This window comes from Pipistrellus kuhlii, unplaced genomic scaffold, assembly GCF_014108245.1.
Source record: "Pipistrellus kuhlii isolate mPipKuh1 unplaced genomic scaffold, mPipKuh1.p scaffold_m20_p_6, whole genome shotgun sequence".
Lineage (NCBI taxonomy): Eukaryota > Metazoa > Chordata > Mammalia > Chiroptera > Vespertilionidae > Pipistrellus > Pipistrellus kuhlii.
In genome coordinates this window covers 4,329,243-4,347,480 of record NW_023425562.1, presented here as the reverse complement: position 1 = coordinate 4,347,480, position 18,238 = coordinate 4,329,243, and the positions used below count along the sequence as shown (strand labels likewise).

The 18,238-nt window shown below is 42.8% G+C and overlaps 1 protein-coding gene and 2 pseudogenes across 12 annotated transcripts in view; 1 reads left to right on the top strand and 2 right to left on the bottom strand.

The window, feature by feature from the left end:
- The window catches only part of PTPRT (protein tyrosine phosphatase receptor type T), an 845,125-nt gene that overhangs the window by 776,271 nt on the left and 50,616 nt on the right, over window positions 1-18,238 (bottom strand). The window lies entirely within an intron of this gene.
- On the bottom strand, window positions 7,623-8,548 carry LOC118707962 (annotated as a pseudogene).
- LOC118707963 lies at window positions 13,571-13,930 on the top strand (annotated as a pseudogene).

Below are 18,238 nucleotides of genomic sequence, written 5' to 3'. Positions count from 1 at the left end.
CCTAAAAATGACATTCTCTTCCGACTCCCCTCCCACGCCGGGTGGGAGACCCCCTATCTGCCTGAGGCATGTCCTCATATGCAGATGAAGGTGCAAAAAAGGGAATCCACATTACATCTATTGATTTAGCAGAAACGGAACCCACGCGGATAACGGAGGACCAGAACATTCCGGCAGCAGATGAGCCGATGACAGCTAGCATCTCTCTCAAGTCTGAGGATGAGCGATTTTTATTTGATTGGCTGGAAGGCAGAATGGTGGGAACACTTGTAAGCTACACTTCAACAAACGCATCCCTATCTGGAAAGACAAATTCAATCTGCCCAGGGCCAAAGAGTTCCAAGAACTATTGAGGAGAGGCTGCGATCTCGAAGGGGCCCCTCAGTGCTTATCAACAGGGGGACGGAAATTTTCCAGGTGGGGTGATGAGAATATGCTTGCCTTAAAAAAAACAGAAATGGTAGTTTCTTTCCACTCCATTCTGTTCCATGGTGTAATATAAAGGTCATCAAAGTGTCAAAAAACTTGATGAAGAAATAATGAAATTTGAGGCTGTTGTGGAGAGGAGGGGAGAAGGGAAAAGAAAGAAGGGGAGGCAGTTAATATTAACAATGGAACATTGTTTCAGAGTAAGAACCTAGTGAGTCTGAAATGAAAGTAAAATCAATGTGGAAAAGAAGGGAGCTCCACTGGTTTCCGTGAGTCTGTATCGCTTCAAAAAGGATTGTTTCATAAGAGAAATTGAAATTCAAACGTTGAATAGGGAGATTCAGGCACAAGTTTCATTAACCCCCTGTGGCCCACGGAGACTTTCAAAATAAGGACAGAGGCTTCTTTCTCTCCCCCTAGATGGTTGGGTTTCTGGATGCAGCTCATCCAATGACATAAATGTGTCTCCTGCTTTAATTAAACTCGGTCTCTCATCAAGGGAAGGAGGAATAATCCTAATCTAACATCTCGTTCGTGATAAACTTTGCTGTCTCTCTTCTGTTTCCGAATGAATTTGGCTTATTAAAAAAGTAATGAGTTATTAATTAACTCTACAGTCATACAAAGCTGTTTAATTCTCAACCTAATTAGCAGCAATCTGTTGAAGGGTTCTAATGATTATTTTTAATTTGCTAACAGAAACATCTTTTCACTTTTCATAAGTTATTTATAGCAGAGCTCACACTGGATCCTGCTTGGTTTTTAATTTGATAATATTTTTATTAAGTGCTCCACACTTTTCCCATCTCCTTCTGACAGTGTTGGAGCCCTAGCTGGTCTGGCTCAGAAGATAGAGTGTAGCCTGTGGACTAAAGGGTCCCGGGTTCCACTGTGGTCAAGGGCATGTGCCCGGTTTTGGGCTGGATCCCCAGTAGGGGGCGTGTAGAAGGCAGGTGATCAATGTCTTTCTCTCATCAATGTTTCTACCTCTCTATCCCACTCCCTTTCTCTTGTCTCTAAAATCACTAAAAACATATTTTTTAAAAAAGGAAAGAAAAGCCAGAGCTAAAATTAGAGAGAACATTTAGTCACAATATAGAATTTCTTGTAGACAGTTGTTTTTTTCTGTTTCTTTTTTGAGAAAACATAGGTAAGGTGCTAAATTAAATGGATTATATAAGAACTTTCACTGGCATTATTATTTATTAAATGTCATTGCTCATTAAAATGCTAATAATTCACTAGGTTTTTAAAAAATTAAACACAGGACTTTGAAAAAGTTAAATTTAAATAAGTTGCATAGTAATGGATCAGAAAGCCTGGGGAAAGCATTTCTAGAAACTAGTTATTTAGTTTTAAAAGGTGTTATGGACAGTGTTAATAATAACAGTAATAATAGCCGCGTTTATTAAGCAATGCCCACCTGCCGGGCCCTATGCCCCTCGGGTTACATGACCCTCTCGCTGCCTGCACAGATGCATGGAAAGCTTTCACACATCTCTCCCCAACTGCTCACCTCCTGGGGCCAGGGCCCTAGGCAGGACAGTTGGACACTCTTGGGAGGAGATGCCTGATTCCAATATCCCTGCTGGAGAAGGTCGAGCGGAAGTGTAGAGGGTGCCAGGAGTCAGAGGGGACAAGCAGGTGGGTGGAATCTTGTGTAGCCTGTAAGCTAGAGGCCCAAGGCCTCCCGTGGGCCTGCATGTCCAGTTCGTCAAGGTCAGAGTGTGGCACTGAAATCCAAAGCCCAAAGCTACCTAGGAGTTCTCCGCTCTGTCTATGCCTCCCAACTGGAGATCCTGGTTCCCCCCGGTTACTCCATCCATGATACCTTTTTTCTGCCAAAGTTCATGTGGATGATTTTTTTTTTTTTTTGGAAATTTTTTAACTATACCTTTATTGATTTCAGAGAGGAAGGGGAGAGGGAGGAAAAGACAGAAACATCAATGATGAGAGAGAATCATTGGTCAGTTGCCTCCTGCACGATCAGAGATCGAGCCCACAACCCGGGCAGGTGCCCTTAACCTCAAATCAAACTTCGGTTTTGAAGTATTTTGGAAGCAATTCAGCACAGTCCAAAGAACTATGAATAGTAGGTGGGAAAAACAGCAAAGGGCCAGCCTCAGATACTGAGCTACATTGCCAAGGTCAACCCCTATCCACACACCAAAGGAACAGAACCTCTCGGACATTCTGTGAGCCAAGCACAAGGCATTTCTTATGCAGAATCAGTTTCAGAAAAATAGGTCACTTCAGTGACAAGAGCAGAGAGCCTGTCCTACACTCCTCTGACAAATGCTTCCAAAACATTCTCGATGAAGCTTCGAGTTGTGCAGCCCCAGATTCTGCTCTAAAACACAGACAACATAGATGAAAATCACCCCAATCTCACTGGAGGTCACGCTGGCTTTTCCCCAGGAAAATCTAGAAAAATGTGTGCGTAGATCAAAGCGAGCGGCCCGAATCTTCTTGTTCCTTCAGTAACAGTGTCGCGTTCACTTTCAACAGTCAGCTCAGAGTGCATAGTGTGGGTCCATCCCCTACCACAGAAAAACTGATTTTTAGGACAACACACTTACCTATCATGGCTTCAGAAAGAAATAACTTGTGACCGCTAGAAATTTGGTAAAGTTTTTCTGCAAAGGCCCAGTTAACAAATATTTTTAGTTCTGCCATTGTAGTGTGAAAGCCGCCACAGACTATACATACATGAATGAGTTATGTTCCAATAAAACTTTATTCACAAAAACTGGGAGTAAGATGACATTTTGGTCCATGCGTTGTACTTCGTTGACCCCTAACTTAAAAAGGTGAGAATCACCCTGGCCAGTGTGGCTTAGTTGACTGGAGAATTCTCCTGTGTACCACCGGATGGCAGGCTTACTTCCTGGTCAGAGCATGTACCTAGGTTGTGGGTTCAATCCCCAGTCTAGACACATACCAATAGGTGTTTTTCTTTCTTTCTCTCTCTCTCTCTCTTTCTTCCTCTCTTTAAATTCAATTTAAAATTCTTTTAATAAAATAAGATGATAATATATTTGGCTAAAAATCTAAAAAATTGGTCAAGATCTGCAAGAAGACAATGAAAATGTATAAAATTTCTTCAGCAAAGTCTGACTTAAACAAAGCCTCCTCAGACACCTGCGGCACTCATTTAGTCCTTTTTATAGGTTGATAAGATGGAAAACTCTATTCCCATTTTACAGATGGAGATGCTGAGGCTCCCTGAGTTTTGCAACCCACCCAAGATCACACAGCTAGTATGTGGTCAACCCAGGATTCCACCAAAGTCTGTGTTAATTCTGGTTCAGTGATTTTTCCTGCATTAAGTGTTGCCATCATGCATTCTCAGCCTAAATGGTTATAAAGAATAATCAGAAAATGCCACTTTTGTTCTAAGAAAATCATCAGTGATGAACTCAAATTCATGAGTAAGATCTTCATTAAAGCCTTTCTACAATACTGTAAAATTGGAAACAATCTAAGTGTCCAATATTAAAGGGAAGTTTGAACAAATTATGATTTAGCCATTGAAAATAATGTTAATGAGAATATACAATAATATTGGGAAATGTTCACAATGACGATGTTTAAAAATAGCCAAGAAAGCAACACTGTGGCTAGATCTTCACTCTGCTGTTTAGCGTGTATATTACAAAAGCTCTGGAAAGAAAACTCTACTCGTTTATGCTCAGTTGGCCCTCCCTAATTTAGGATTAGCAGGTAATTTTATTTTTTGAATGTTTCTGGTTTTGCCACACTTTATTCAATATGTATACTTGACTTCTACAATTGGATGAATATGTTTTTTAAAAGCAATTTCCCCGATTATTTTCTAGCTCTCATCTATGGTTCTGTGTTATGCTTTTTTAAGGGTAAGTTGTACATAAATGAAAATTTTAAAAGCGACATTTGCAACCTCTGAATTCAAGGGAGGCTGCTAGGCCCAATCCTTAACTCTAAGCTGCAGCATAAACCTGGGTTCCTTCCTCTAATCTTCAAAAGGCTGACGCTGTGGTCCTTCGAATGTTCAGAACTACCCTCAAGAGCACAGGCAGACGTACCTGAATCCAGTCCTGTTACAAGACTGTTGAGTAAAAATAACCCTTGTTGCAACATTCACTCTTGCTAGAGTTACTTGTTAAAAAACAAATAAACGCTTTACCACTAATATTATGAATACTATCCCAGTACCATTTGCAATGTGTCTGATTTGATCTGTGTGGGTTTTCATATTGCCTGAGAGGTTAGCAACGAATGTGTCGGGAGTTTCCTCCAAGAAACTCATAGCACGGTAAGAAAATCAGGTACCAGACCAGGCTTGAGCACCCAGCAAGGTCACTTAGGAGATGAGCAACCCAGGATGAGCTGCTTACACACTCTTTGGTTTAGCATCCTCATCCTTAAACCAGGGTTGGTAACCACATAATACCTGCCAGAGCCGAAACCAGTTTGGTTCAGTGGATAGAGCGTCGGCCTGTGGAATGAAAGGTCCCGGATTAGATTCCGGTCAAAGGCATGTACCTTGGTTGAGGGCACATCCCCAATAGGAGGTGTGCAGAAGGCAGCTGGTCGATGTTTCTCTCTCATTGATGTTTCTAACTCTCTACCCCTCTCTCTCTTCCTCTCTGTGAAAAATCAATAAAATATATATTTTTTAAAAATACCTGCCAGAATCATGAGGATCTAACAGAAAGTGAACATCATAACACATTAAATATCACAGAGGTTCCTGTCATAACTGCCGGGCATAACACTGGGGCTGTCTCCTTTCACCTACCACTTTCTGATCTGGATTTTAAAAAATAATTTCCTTGAAAATTGGTTACCTACTTCTATATTGGAGGCAGACATTGTATGAGTGCATGTTGCTGTGTGTGTGTGTGTGTGTGTGTGTGTACAGAAATGGGACTCGAGGATATGTGAAAACAATTCTAGCAAATGTCAGTCCTATTGCCCCCTTAATCCTGCTTTTTGGAGTTTGTTTGTTATTGTTGTTTTAGATTTTAGAGTTTTTTCGTAGAATGGATTTTCAACTTCTTTTTCTTTTTTTAATTGAATTTGTGGGGGTGGCAATGGTTAATAAAACTATACAGAGCTTTTTGTTTTACTATAAACATTTTTGCATAGATATTGTAAGTAAATATACTGATATAAGTACACATCCAGAAAAGTGTACAAAACATGAGTAGACTGCTTAATAAATTTTCACAAACACTTAGGTCACTGCCATCCAGATCAAGAAATAAAATACTGAGGGGGGGGGGGGGGGAAGAAAGAAAGAAAGAAAATACTACCAACCTCCCAGAAGCACCCTTCGTGGCTCTTCCCAGTCAGCATCCCCTCACCCGCTCACAGTACCTAACCTCTTAACTTCTGGCACCATAGGTAAGTTTCTGCCAGTTTTTGGAAATACTTACTAATGGGATCATACACTACTTTATCATCTGTGTCTGGCTTCTTTTGCTCAAAGTTAACTGAGATTTTCTCACTGTGCTGCAGGTGGTAATTCATTATCTTCACTGGACGCTATTCCTTTGCCTAAACATAGCATGATTTATCCATCCTACTATGGGCATTAGGGCTTTCTAGTATCCCTTAGTTCTCATGAATAATGATGTAAGTATATTTATCCATTTCAGTCAGGTATACATCTAACAATGAAATGGTACCTCACAAGTTATGCATAAATTTATCTTTACTGGACCTGCCAATCTTATACTCCCAGGAGCACGGTATGAGAGTTCCAGTTGCTTGACATCGTCACCAACATTCGGCGGCATGTCAATCATTTAATGAATCTGGCGCATGTGCAGTGAAACTTCCTCGCAGTCTTATTTGCATTTCTGGATAACTAATGAGATTCGGCACCTTCGCATATGCTTAGTGTCCATATCCTCTCTGGCAAAATGCCTCCTTGCATTTCTTAACCCCGTTGCTTTATTTTTTAGAAGCAACTCATGATTTACCTATGCTGAGCAGGAAGGAGTGGCAGGAAAAATAAAAAATGGTAGCCATTTAGAAAAAAAATCACTTAAATTTATCTTTCAATTTCAGTTTTTAATTCTGATAGATAAATACGCATTTCTTGAACTTTCTGAATTCACAATAACAATGCCATCCATAGAGAAGCTAGAAAATAACGAGGGCTGTCACGTGCCAAGCATTTTGTCATCTCACATAACTCATGTATTCTCAGGACAGTGCTACAACTCTGCTTTACAGATGAGGAAACTGAGGCTCAGAGAGGCTGAGTAACTTGCCCAACACTACACAGCTACTAAGTGACCGAACCATAATTCAAACCCAGTCCAGAGGCTCTCAAACCTATGCTCCTGATCACCACGCTATTTCTCAGCATTATAAGAGTCCAGTGGGTGTGGAACTGTCTCAGAATCCCCTGGAGGGCTTATTAAAACAGACTGCTGGGTCCCTCCCTCAGAGTCCTCAGATAACGCCAATGATGTCACACTTCAAGAACCACTACTCTACAAGATGGTAGTCATATCTTTCATCTCTCAGTATCCAAAGGCCCCAAGCCAGTGCCTGTATGTGCTTATTGAATGATTCCAATTCCCGCCTGGCCCTCTCAGCCTGCTGCAGGCCAACACGAGGGAAAGTGTGCCCCTCCAGACTCGATGATGGCCTAGAGAAGGGTGATGAGGGCCTAGAGAAGAGTGAAACAATGCTCTGTTCGGAAATGCTGTCGAACTAAAGTGAAGGAAGCAAATGCCTCCACAGATTCCCCATCTTCTTTTAATCCATGTACGTGAACAGTGGGGAAGAGGCAAGCTGCTGCCTGGGTTACATGCTGCTCCCAGGCAACAAAGCCCTTCTGTGTCCAGCGCCCCCAGCCCCCGGGATGCTGCAGGTAACGGGACACAGTCCTGATGGACGGAATTCGGGCCAACATGCCCATGCCCTGCTGAGTGCGGGCACCACACGAGGTCTTTCAGGATGCTGGCTGGAGCACACACTGTCAGTCATCCCCTCAAACTAGTCTTCCCTTCCTCGCAGAGTAACAGCACCCCAGTTTGCGCCAAGCACTATGTTTCCCAGATAAAAGACTGTTTTTCAGCCTCCCTTGCAGTGTGGCATACTCACATGAAGAAGTTCTGAGCGATAAGATACAAGCAGAGGCAGACCTTCCACCCAACGAGTCTCCTTTTTTTGTTGTTGTTTTTTTTTTTTAATCTTCGTAAGTTTTATTGAAAAGTGGGATGAAAATATATGAAAAGCAAAGGAAAGTTTAGTTTGGTCTTAATGGACTTGGAATCTTAGTAGTTCAATACAGAGAGGGCTTTTTCACTATTGCTAGCAGCAAAGCCTATAAATACCCACATTATCACTGACTAGAAATGGGCTTCACGTGACTACACGCAATTGAGCAAAATGATTTATTTTTGCTTAATTGGATCAATTGAGTCATTTGGCATGAACAGTGTGGACATGGGTTTTAGAAGTAACAGTTAAAGGAGGCATTAAAACATCATGTTTAGGAAGATAATTTTCTTCAGGTAATATTTTGCAAACTTCCTTTTGTTGTTCTCACCACTTGAGTATATTCTCTGCCAGTTCTTCTGTCTCTGTCACCAAAATGCCCATCTCGGCCAAAGCCTTGCTCATTTTCTTTAGATTTGCATCTAAATGAGGAATATTTCAAATTGCTTCAAGATGGGTTTCTAATCTCTCAATGAAAGCCACTGCCAAGTCCGGCAAATGTTCCAGGTATCTGTGATAAACAGCCTCAACAGGCAGTTTTCCTGGCACGGGGGTTTCAGCAGCCTTTGCCTGGGGGACCTCTTCTCACTCAGCACTGCTTCCAAACGATCATTCATGCTTCGCAGAGAATGACACCTCTGAGCCAAAAATGAAGGATGAGCAATATCTGCTGTATCTTTTTCTAGTCTTAGAAGTTCAATTTCCAGGTTTTTCTGATTGATGTCAGCTTGAATATTTGTGATCTGCTGTGGCCTGAAGAGGTTCACAAAACAATGAGCTGATTTCTCAGGTCCATTTAGCATCTCCTGAGTGACCATCCCCAAGTTACAAAAATGGCCCAGCAATACCCAGCAGCGTTTGGCCCAGACGCCAGGTCCCAAGGGTTCGCCATGGCCATGGCTGAAACCCACCTCCCAGAGAGTCCTAAAAGGGAAGAAATACACTCTTCTCTATCTCCCTCTGGCTACTCCGCATGCAATGGCTGGAACGTAAGCAGGCACCTTGGGCCATGAGGTTGGGGGCCACAAATCATGTGGAGGATGAAGAAGGAAACTGGAAGAGCCTCAGAGCCTTTCACAGCTTTTCAGTACCACGAGATTCGCTGGATTGCCTCCTCTGGGACAGTTTTACTATACAAAAGGTAGAAATTAATTTTCATGTTGTTGATGCCACAGTTATTTGGGGGCCTCTTTGTTATGCAGCTGAACTTAGTCCTAACTAATACACAGATGTAAATAGCACTGTCTGAGCCAGCTGGAAGACCACCTGACCCGGTTTGGCCTCCCTCTCTCATAGTATATCCCAAGCAAGTCACTTTAGTTCTCTGTACCTCAGTTTTGCAATCTGTAAGATAGGGGGGGTGGGATGATGTGCATTGTGATTGCTTCAAAAGACTTTTGTGAGGCACAAATATTACGTATCCAAAGATGCCGTGTGACATATAAAGCCCTACCACATATAAAGGACTTTTATTTCCTACAAATTAGAGAATGAGAATTTTTAAGGAGGAAATACCTAGAAGAAAGCCAGGTATGAAAGTCTCTTCTAATTAAGTAACTCAATCAGACCGACAGTTTCTCTGCTCATCTCTGCCAAGTCGCCCCTCCCAATCCCATCCAGGCCATTCTTTATTTTCCAAATGAGAATTTAATTTTGCTCCAACACCATTACATCTACATTAAATATTTATAGGGCTGAATGTCAATTGTCTTTTAGAAATAAAGATTTGAACTCCATGAGCTGGAGGTCCATGACGGTGGTGGATTAGGTGGAAGCTACACTCTCCTCCTTCCAGGATCAAACCGGAATTACAACTGAAATATAGAACAAGAGCCTGAATAACCGACTGAAGTCCAGCTGAAGAGAATCTTACAACCAAACATTTACAGAAGATTCCACATCGAGACTGGCAAGAAGGGTGGTAAAAAGGGCGGGCCCTGCTCCCACAGGTGGTGGCTGAGACTCAGGAGGGATATCTAAGCTGCAGGGGGTCCCCTGAGAAGCCCATGGTTTCAACCCCAAGACAGGCTCCTCAGCCCAGAGCACCAGAGCCGGAAGAGGCACCCCCATAATCTGGCTGTGAAATTCTGTGGGGATTCTGTCTGCCAGGCAGAGACAGGAGTGAGCTAGAGACACAAGTGCCCTCTTAAAGGACCAACACAAAATCTCCTTCACAGCCACTCACCCTGGGCCACGGGGGAGGGAGGGAGCACAAAATGAACTAGCCATGTGAGGAGACACTGGGGTGTGTGGCCCTGGGGAGAGACTGAAAGTGCAGTGCCAGGACCCCTGTGCTGGCCATGCTCCCATATTGCAGATACCATCTCTCTTGGGTGGAGCACCGCTCCACACAGTATGAGCCTGGGGGAATGCAATAACACACCCCCCAGCCTTGGCTCCCTGTCACCCCACCCTGTGGATCTCATACCCTGATGGAGAGTCAGCTGCCTGAGCTGGGGTGCAGAGATCTGGGCAGACTCAGGGGGGTGTCACTGAGTGGTGTGACTTGGAGTGGGCCACTCCCCTCACCTTCCATGAGCCTGACTGGCACCTACGCCTCACAGGAGATTTGCAAGCCCACTCTCCGGGTTCCCTGCAGTTCCCCCCCCCCCATTCCTGGTTTTAATTTGCATTTCTCTGATGATTAGTGATGCTGAGCATCTTTCCATACGTCCATTGACTATCACCTGCCAGAATGGCTACCATCAATAAGTCCACAAACAACAAGTGTTGGCAAAGTTGTGGAGAAATGGGAATGCAGACTAGTGCAGCCATTGTGGAAATCAGTGTAGAGTTATCTAAAAAATAATAAAGGTGGAACTGCCTTATGACCCAGTGATTCCACTTCTGAGAATATATCCAAAGGAATTAGAAACACTAATTAAAAAGAGTGTATGCACCCCTATGTGCATTGCAGCATTATTATTTACAATAGCCAATTTTTGGAAGCAGCCCATCAGTAGATAAATGGAATTAAAAAAAAAACAAACTGTGATACATCTACACAACAGAATACTACTCGGTCATAAAAAAGAAGGAACTCTTACTTTTTGCAAGAGCATGGATGGACCTGAAGGATAATATGCTAAGTGAAGTAAGCCAGTCAGAGAAAGACAAGTACCATATGATTTCACTTATATGTGGAATCTAATGAACATAATAAACTAGCAAACAAAATAAACACAGACTCATAGATACAGAGAAGAGACTGACAGTTGTCCGAGGGGAGCAGGGGTAGAGGGGCCTGGATGAAAAAGGTGAAGAATTTAAGCAATAAAAAGAAAGAAAGAAAAGAAACTCATAGACACAGACAACAAACAGCATGGTGATGACCAGGGTAAAAGGGAATAAATGGTGATGGAAGGAGACTTGACATGGGGTGGTGAACACACAATACAGCATACAGATGATGTGTTATAGAATTGTACACCTGACACCTATATAATTTTATTAACCAATGAAATTTATGAGCTAGCACAGAGTAATTCAATAATTGTAAATTTCACAACCGGGCTTTGTAATCAATTACTGTTTAATAACGATATAAATGCACCTTCTCCTCAGGAGACCCTGGACAACTATAAATTAGATTCTGCACACCCAACAATCTGGCAGCATCTCTATACTGGCTTTGGCTCTCCGGAGGAGTAAGCAAGGCCAGGGATTAATCCCAGGCTAGCTTCCCCCAGCCATGCATTTGGACCTCAGTGCACTCATCAGTCAGGCTGTGCCGAGACTAGACTTAATGAGCGCTCACACAAAACATCATTGAGAAGATAAATCACCTGGAAGGAAAACCTCACAGACCAACTCAAAGAAATGCCAACAGTGTGTGGGTAACAGAGGTAATCATTCATGCATTCACCTACCCAACAGATAGTTATCAAGTGCCTACTACGTGCCAGGCACCATGCTGCATCAGTGTAAGAAACAAAGATACCTGCCCTCCTGCAGATGAGAATAAGGTGCAATGAACAATAAATAGCCAAACTGGGCTCAATATCTACCGACTTTTAGAAATAAAGATTTGAAATTCATGAGCTAATGCAGTGTATTAGGTCATACATGCTATGAAGAGAAACAAACTTGCAAGTATTATATATATATGTAATATATATGTGTATGCAACATATATGTAATATATGTAATATATATGTATATATGTGTTATATATATGTGTGTGTGTGTATATATATATATATATATATATATGAATTATAGATAAAGGTTCAAAGAAGGGAGGTAACTTGCTCAAAATCAGAAACTAACTTAGATTTGGGATTTTAATTCAGCTCTACTTGATGCCAAATTCTGCCCTCTTTACCTCCCACAATGAATGGGTGGACCGAATGGCCAAACTTACTCCTGCTACTCTGACCTCATTTATCCCTGACTACAGCACAGAAATTCTTATGAATATGTTTCCCCTTCCACTATGCATGTAACAGATGCTATAACTCAGAAAATCAGGCCAAGATTAAAGAATGCTCTGTCACTAGAATGGACTATCAGTACTGTGTAGCTATCCACCATGCTTACCTCTGTACTTGAGCGAAAAATCTTTTATTTATTCTTAATTTTTTAAATTTCTTTATTGATTAAGATGTTACATATGTGTACTTATTCCCTCATTACCTCCCCATCTCCCCAACTCATGCCCTCACCTCCCTGTTGTCTGTGTCCATTGGTTAGGCCCATATGCACCTCTTAATTTCTGGTGATAACTGTTGGCATTATTTTCACTCTGAAAAAACCTTAAAGCAATTGTGTTCATCACTGTTCATTTGAAACCCATTCTTTGTCTTCATAGGACTGGCCAACTATTGGAGAATGCATTATACATGCTTCTTTTGGACCTGAGCTTGGTAAAGGGGTACTGGGGCCTTGGAGAGTCTGTCACAAACCCACAGTTCCTGGTAATTGATTAGAGAGCTTTTAACTGAGCTCAGTGATTGCATTTTGAATTCTTTTATATTAATTATTAAGAGCAAATTATGTTGCAGAAAGGAAAGCCATAGAAAGATGGTAACTTAATGAAATAGATTAGGGAGGCATGCTGGATAAGGTAATTGATTTTTAAAATGAAGGGCATTTGGGAGAAAGTTTGTCAAAATGGATTTAAACAACTGAATACTGTGTACTTAGACAGTATTTATGTGTTCCTTGAAGATGAAATGAAAGTAGCTGGTGATTTGGTAGAATCTGGGCAACTATGATGAAAAGAGTATTTTATTTTATATAAAACAGGCCTGCCCACTGATACAGTCATGCCTCACAACACCATCCCTGTATTGCTCTATACCCATGGTCGACAAACCGGCTCGCGAGCCACATGCGGCTCTTTGGTCCTTTGAGTGTGGCTCTTCCTCAAAATACCATGGCCTGGGCAAGTCTATTTTGAAGAAGTGGCATTAGAAGAAGTTTACGTTTAAAAATGTTGGCTCGCAAAAGAAATTTCAATTGTCGTGCTGTTGATATTGGGCTCTGTTGACTAATGAGTTTGCCGACCACTGCTCTTTACAATCTCCCATGGAAGAGTTCACACCAGAAAGAAGATTTCACCTGAATGCTCTCATCTTCATAGGCCATCCCTTTGCAATAGGAATGCCAGTGCATCCCTACCATATGGAAAGATGTTACAAAAGTCAGAGCTCGGATTTTAGAATCACCATGTTATTTAAACAGGAAACTTTTGTTCTAAGAATGACACCAATCCCTCGATTTCCATCCCCAATTCCCCACTCTCAGTAGGAAGCAAGCACCTCGTAATAGTAACAGCAGCAACTGGAGAAGTAGGAACACTATGCACATCCATGGTGCTTACTAGTGGTAAATAAACCCCCTTTGGTGAATCCTTACGGAAGGCGGGGAGGGATATTCAACTGGCTATTTGAGGTGACAGGCTTTCTGTCCTAGAGCCATGGCCCAATTTGTCTGTGACCTCGAGGAGAAGTTCCAGGCAGTGAAAACACACTGCTGTGACTTACACGAAGCCTGGCTTGGCCATGTTACGGCACTATACCAAGGTTGAGCTGTACCCTTGCTAAGATCCCTGCAGCTATTCAGAGCTCATGAAAAAAAAACCAGTCAGAATGCTCAAACTGGTCGCTTCAAACAGCTCACAGTTAAGGAAGCTCTGTTGAAAGGTTTGGTGGCCATAGAGTTGTGGATGCGCTTTTATGTCAGCGAGATCATAGGCAAGACTGGGCTCACTGGCTATAATGTTTGAAGACCAATCGTTAACATATGCTTCTTCTGGGTTTGTTATTTGAATGTTCTTGGACCACAGTGGGTGTTTTATTGAGATCTTGCTCGGAGACTCTAGCAGGAGAACACAACTACTCCTTTACCCTGGGAGGAAGTCATACTCTTCAATCTAGCACCCAGCTTTGGGAGGGACCCACGTGGATCGCTGAGGGAGGAAGGAGACACCCACCTGCAAGTCAGATTGGCCGAATCAACCCTGGCAATCAATGGAGTGACAGATGTCACAGCCAGATTACCCGCACATCCAAATGATGTTTTATTGACTTCTACACTTGAAACCTGTATGGTTTTGCAAATCAATGTCACTCCAATAAATTCAATTTTTTTAAAAATGAGCTCTGGCCCTGTGACTCTGTTGGTCAGGTCCACATACCTAGTGTGTAGGTTCTATCCCTAGTCAGGGCACGTATGGGAGACAGCTGATGTGTTTGTCTGTCTCTCTGTCTGTCTCTCTCTCTCTCTCTCTCTCTCTCTCTCTCTCTCCCTTTTTCTCCTTTAAAAAATACAATTAAAAACACACACACATCCTCAGGTGAGGCTTTAAAAAACAGATATGTCCAAATCAATGTTTTCTGTACCAAACACTGAATGGAAGGTCACACTTTCTCTTGATATTAGGTTGGGTTGTCTTTTTTCTTTAATAATGCCATTGCATGTCTTTGCTCGGTCTGAAAATGGAAAGCATGTACAGTATGTAAATACACCAACCTGGTACATATATTTATGAGGATAACATTTTAATTTGAAGGTTAGAAAAATGGTATTTTATTTCAGGAAAGTCGGGGGGGGGGGGGGAAGAGAGTACTTAAGAAAACTAGAATTGTTATAGTAGAAGAAATGTACCAAAGTTACATCATGTCAGTAGTGAAAGAATAAAATGTGGATTGTTTCTCTGTGCTAAAACCACAGGCAACGCCTATGCATGTAAATGTTGGGATGCTTGCTGGTATTCTAGGTACCTTTCTTTGTGATCTTTTTAATCTAATTTTGATAAGTGGTTATTATTAATCTATCTGGCTTTATAATTTTTAGAGCCTATCTTTACAAAAATAAAATATTCTATGAATATTTAAACATGGTTATGACATGTCATCCATGGATCTAAGAAGTATATTATGTTCAGAAATAAATGGAAGTGATTGCATATCAGTCAAAAAAAAACAAAAAACAAAAAAAACAACAACTCCACGGAGTGCAGCTTCTGAGCTGGGGCCCAGTCATCACTGAGAGGAGGGGCTCGAGGGCTAACCTGAGGGCCACCCAACCAGCAGCATCTGCCCCAGATTCTGCACGAACAAGAAACAGACCTCATGTGATGATTTTCATTCCTTCTCTTCACTGCCACAGGAAATGAATGAACTAGGGCAAGGGTGAAAGGTTGGTGGGCCAGCAGTACTTACAGTTGTGAGCTATTTCTCCCTCCTTGGGATTCCTCCTTAAAGCTTGGGGTGAAAAAAAGAAAGGCTAATCACAAAACACAGCCAGGACCCATCTACACCCTAATGCACCTCCTGGCATTCGTAAAAGCCAGAAAAATAACAAAATAAAAGCCTGGAGGGCACGTCATTCCTAGGTGGCCCCTTGGCCAGCCCATAGCCACGTGACTGCAGCCACAAGCATCATCCAGTAGGGCTGATGCAAAAGCAAGCCCAGGCCATTACACAAGGTGCTTCCTTAGTGTTACGTGGCCAATGTAGGTCCAGAAAGAGGTTAAAGCAGGAGGGGGAACCTTTTTTCTGCCAAGGGCCACTTCATAACATCATTCAAGGGCCATACAAAATTATCAACTTAAAAATTAGCTTGCAATATTTGGTCAAACATTTATTAATTAACTCACCCCTAATGCCTTGGCAAGACCAGGCATTCCTCACCTCTGGGTTAAAGCATCCAAGGTGGGAGTGCCATGGTCATGTCCTCCAGCTTGGCATTCCAAAGAGAAGGTCCCTATGGGTGGGTACTGTGTCTGAGACTGAAGGGCCTGGGACCCTGATGGCAGGAGAGCAGGCTCTGTATATGCCAGACTCAGGTTAACCTCCACCTCTCGCTTGGCTTTGATGAATCTCACTCTGATGGATTGATTTTCCCAACTTTCTTCCCACGGGTGCAAATCTGAATATTTCAAGATGTTGCTAGATCTTCCGTGCTGACAACTGCTGTGGAACACTATGAGCTGAGGAAGGGCTGCACTCTTTCTGCAGTAGTGGTTGGCATAAACACTGTTCCTCTGAGCACTGAGCCTGGGAAGACAATGTTAGCTAGATGGATGAAGAGGATAAAATGCCTCCTCTACAAATGATGAAAACCAGAGCAAGTCTGTATCCAGTCATCAGAGCAGAGGCAGATGAAGAAAGCCTGAGGCCTTCCATTGGATCAACAAAGATGTATGCAATTGGTCACTTTCATGGCAGCCATAAAGAAGGACAAAGAGATTAAAAAGGGGTCAGAGAACTTTAATAAGGGAAGAGGGAGAAATGACCAACTGTTGACTGATCTGCATTAAGTCTTGTATTAATAGGACCATGGCTTTATCTACCCTATTTCAGACGACAACAGGCAGAGTTTTTAAAGCCTCAAGCTTCTATAACAAACCAGGAAGTTGACAATCTTATGGTCATCAGCCCATTCTTTCTAGCCTCTCCCAACACGAACACTACTGGACCCCAAAATAGTCAGGTGGAAAGGTCAGGAGGCAGAACATCGTCCGCACTGAATATGGCACCTAAGGAGAAGAGTCCATCAGAAAGAGGAGACCAATAGCAAGGAGCTGGCAAAGGGGTGTAGGACTCACCAGGCTCCCATTCCTACCACTGCCCCTGAGAGACCACAGGAGTGTCTAGCCCTTGGCTCCACTAGCCTCCAGCTTTCTTGAAGGAAAAACAAAAATAAGATTGTAGGCTACCATCCATACACCCACTCTGTCTGCAATTCAGACCTGGCTGGGCTAAGAGTTTCAAAATTAGGAAGTGGTCTGTATCTTTACCCCACAAATCCAGGCTGTAAGCCTAGGACAGGAACCCAGTGCATTCTTAAACTATGCATGTCATAATATATGAGGATAAACTCCCCTTCATCACAACTTTAAGTACATATTTTAAAAGTGTAGCTATATATAAATATGTATGTTTATATATACACTAGAGCAGTGTTTCCCAACCTTCTCTCATGATGAGAATCACCTGGTGGAGTTGTTAAAACACAGATTCCTGAATCCCAACTAAGAAGTGCTAAACTAGAATTTTTGGGAACATATAGGTAAAATTGTATACTTAACTAGTGCTCTAAGACAGATTTTATATACAGAGCACTAAGTTAGGTATGCAATTTTACCTATATGTTCTCAAAAATTCTAGTTTAGCACTTCTTAGTTGGGATTCAGGAATCTGTGTTTTAACAACTCCACCAGGTGATTCTCATCATGAGAGAAGGTTGGGAAACAATGCACTAGAGGCCCAGTGCACAAAATTCGTGCATGGGAGGGGGAGTGGCCCTCAGCCCAGCCTACACCCTCTCCAATCTGGGACCCCTCGAGGGATAACCGACTCCCAAATGGGCAGTCAGACATCCCTCTACCAATCCAGGGCTGCTGGCTCCCAACTGCCTAATTGCCCCTAACCTCTTCTGCCTGCTAGCCTGATCACCCCCTAACCATTCCCCTGCCAGCCTAACCAACACCTAACTGCTCCCCTGCTGGCCCAATTGCCCCCACTGTCCTCCCCTGCAGGCCTGGTCACCCCTAACTGCCCTCCCCTGCTGGCTTGGTCACCCTTAACTGCTCTCCCCTGCTGGCCTGATCCCACCTCCTCAGCTGCCCTCCCCTGCAAGCCTGGTCGCCCCCAATTGCCCTCCCTCGCAGGCCTGATCCCTCCCAACTTTCTTCCCCTGCTGGCCTGGTCACCCACAACTGCCTTCCCCTGCTGGCCATTTTGTGGCAGCCATCTTGTGTCCAGATGGGAGTGACCATCTTGTGTGTTGGAGTAATGGTCAATTTGCATATTACCTCTTTATTATATAGGATACACATAGTACTATAGGTTTTTGTGTGTATATAGTCCTGTTTTCTGACCATCAGCCCTACAAAGCTATAATCCATAATCTTTCTACTCTAATCGGAAATAGGGGTGGATTCTTTGCCAACTTCCCCCTTCTCCTTACCAGCAGAGAGCTGCCTTTAGCTGCTTAGCTACTCCTCTACTTCCACTTCCCCTTCCCCACCCCAAAGAGTTCTTTTTTTAGAGATTGTGTGATACAGGATCAAGAGAACACAGACAGGAGATAGAAATAGAGAGGCGGGAGACAAAAGGAAAGAATTCAGGCCAAAAAA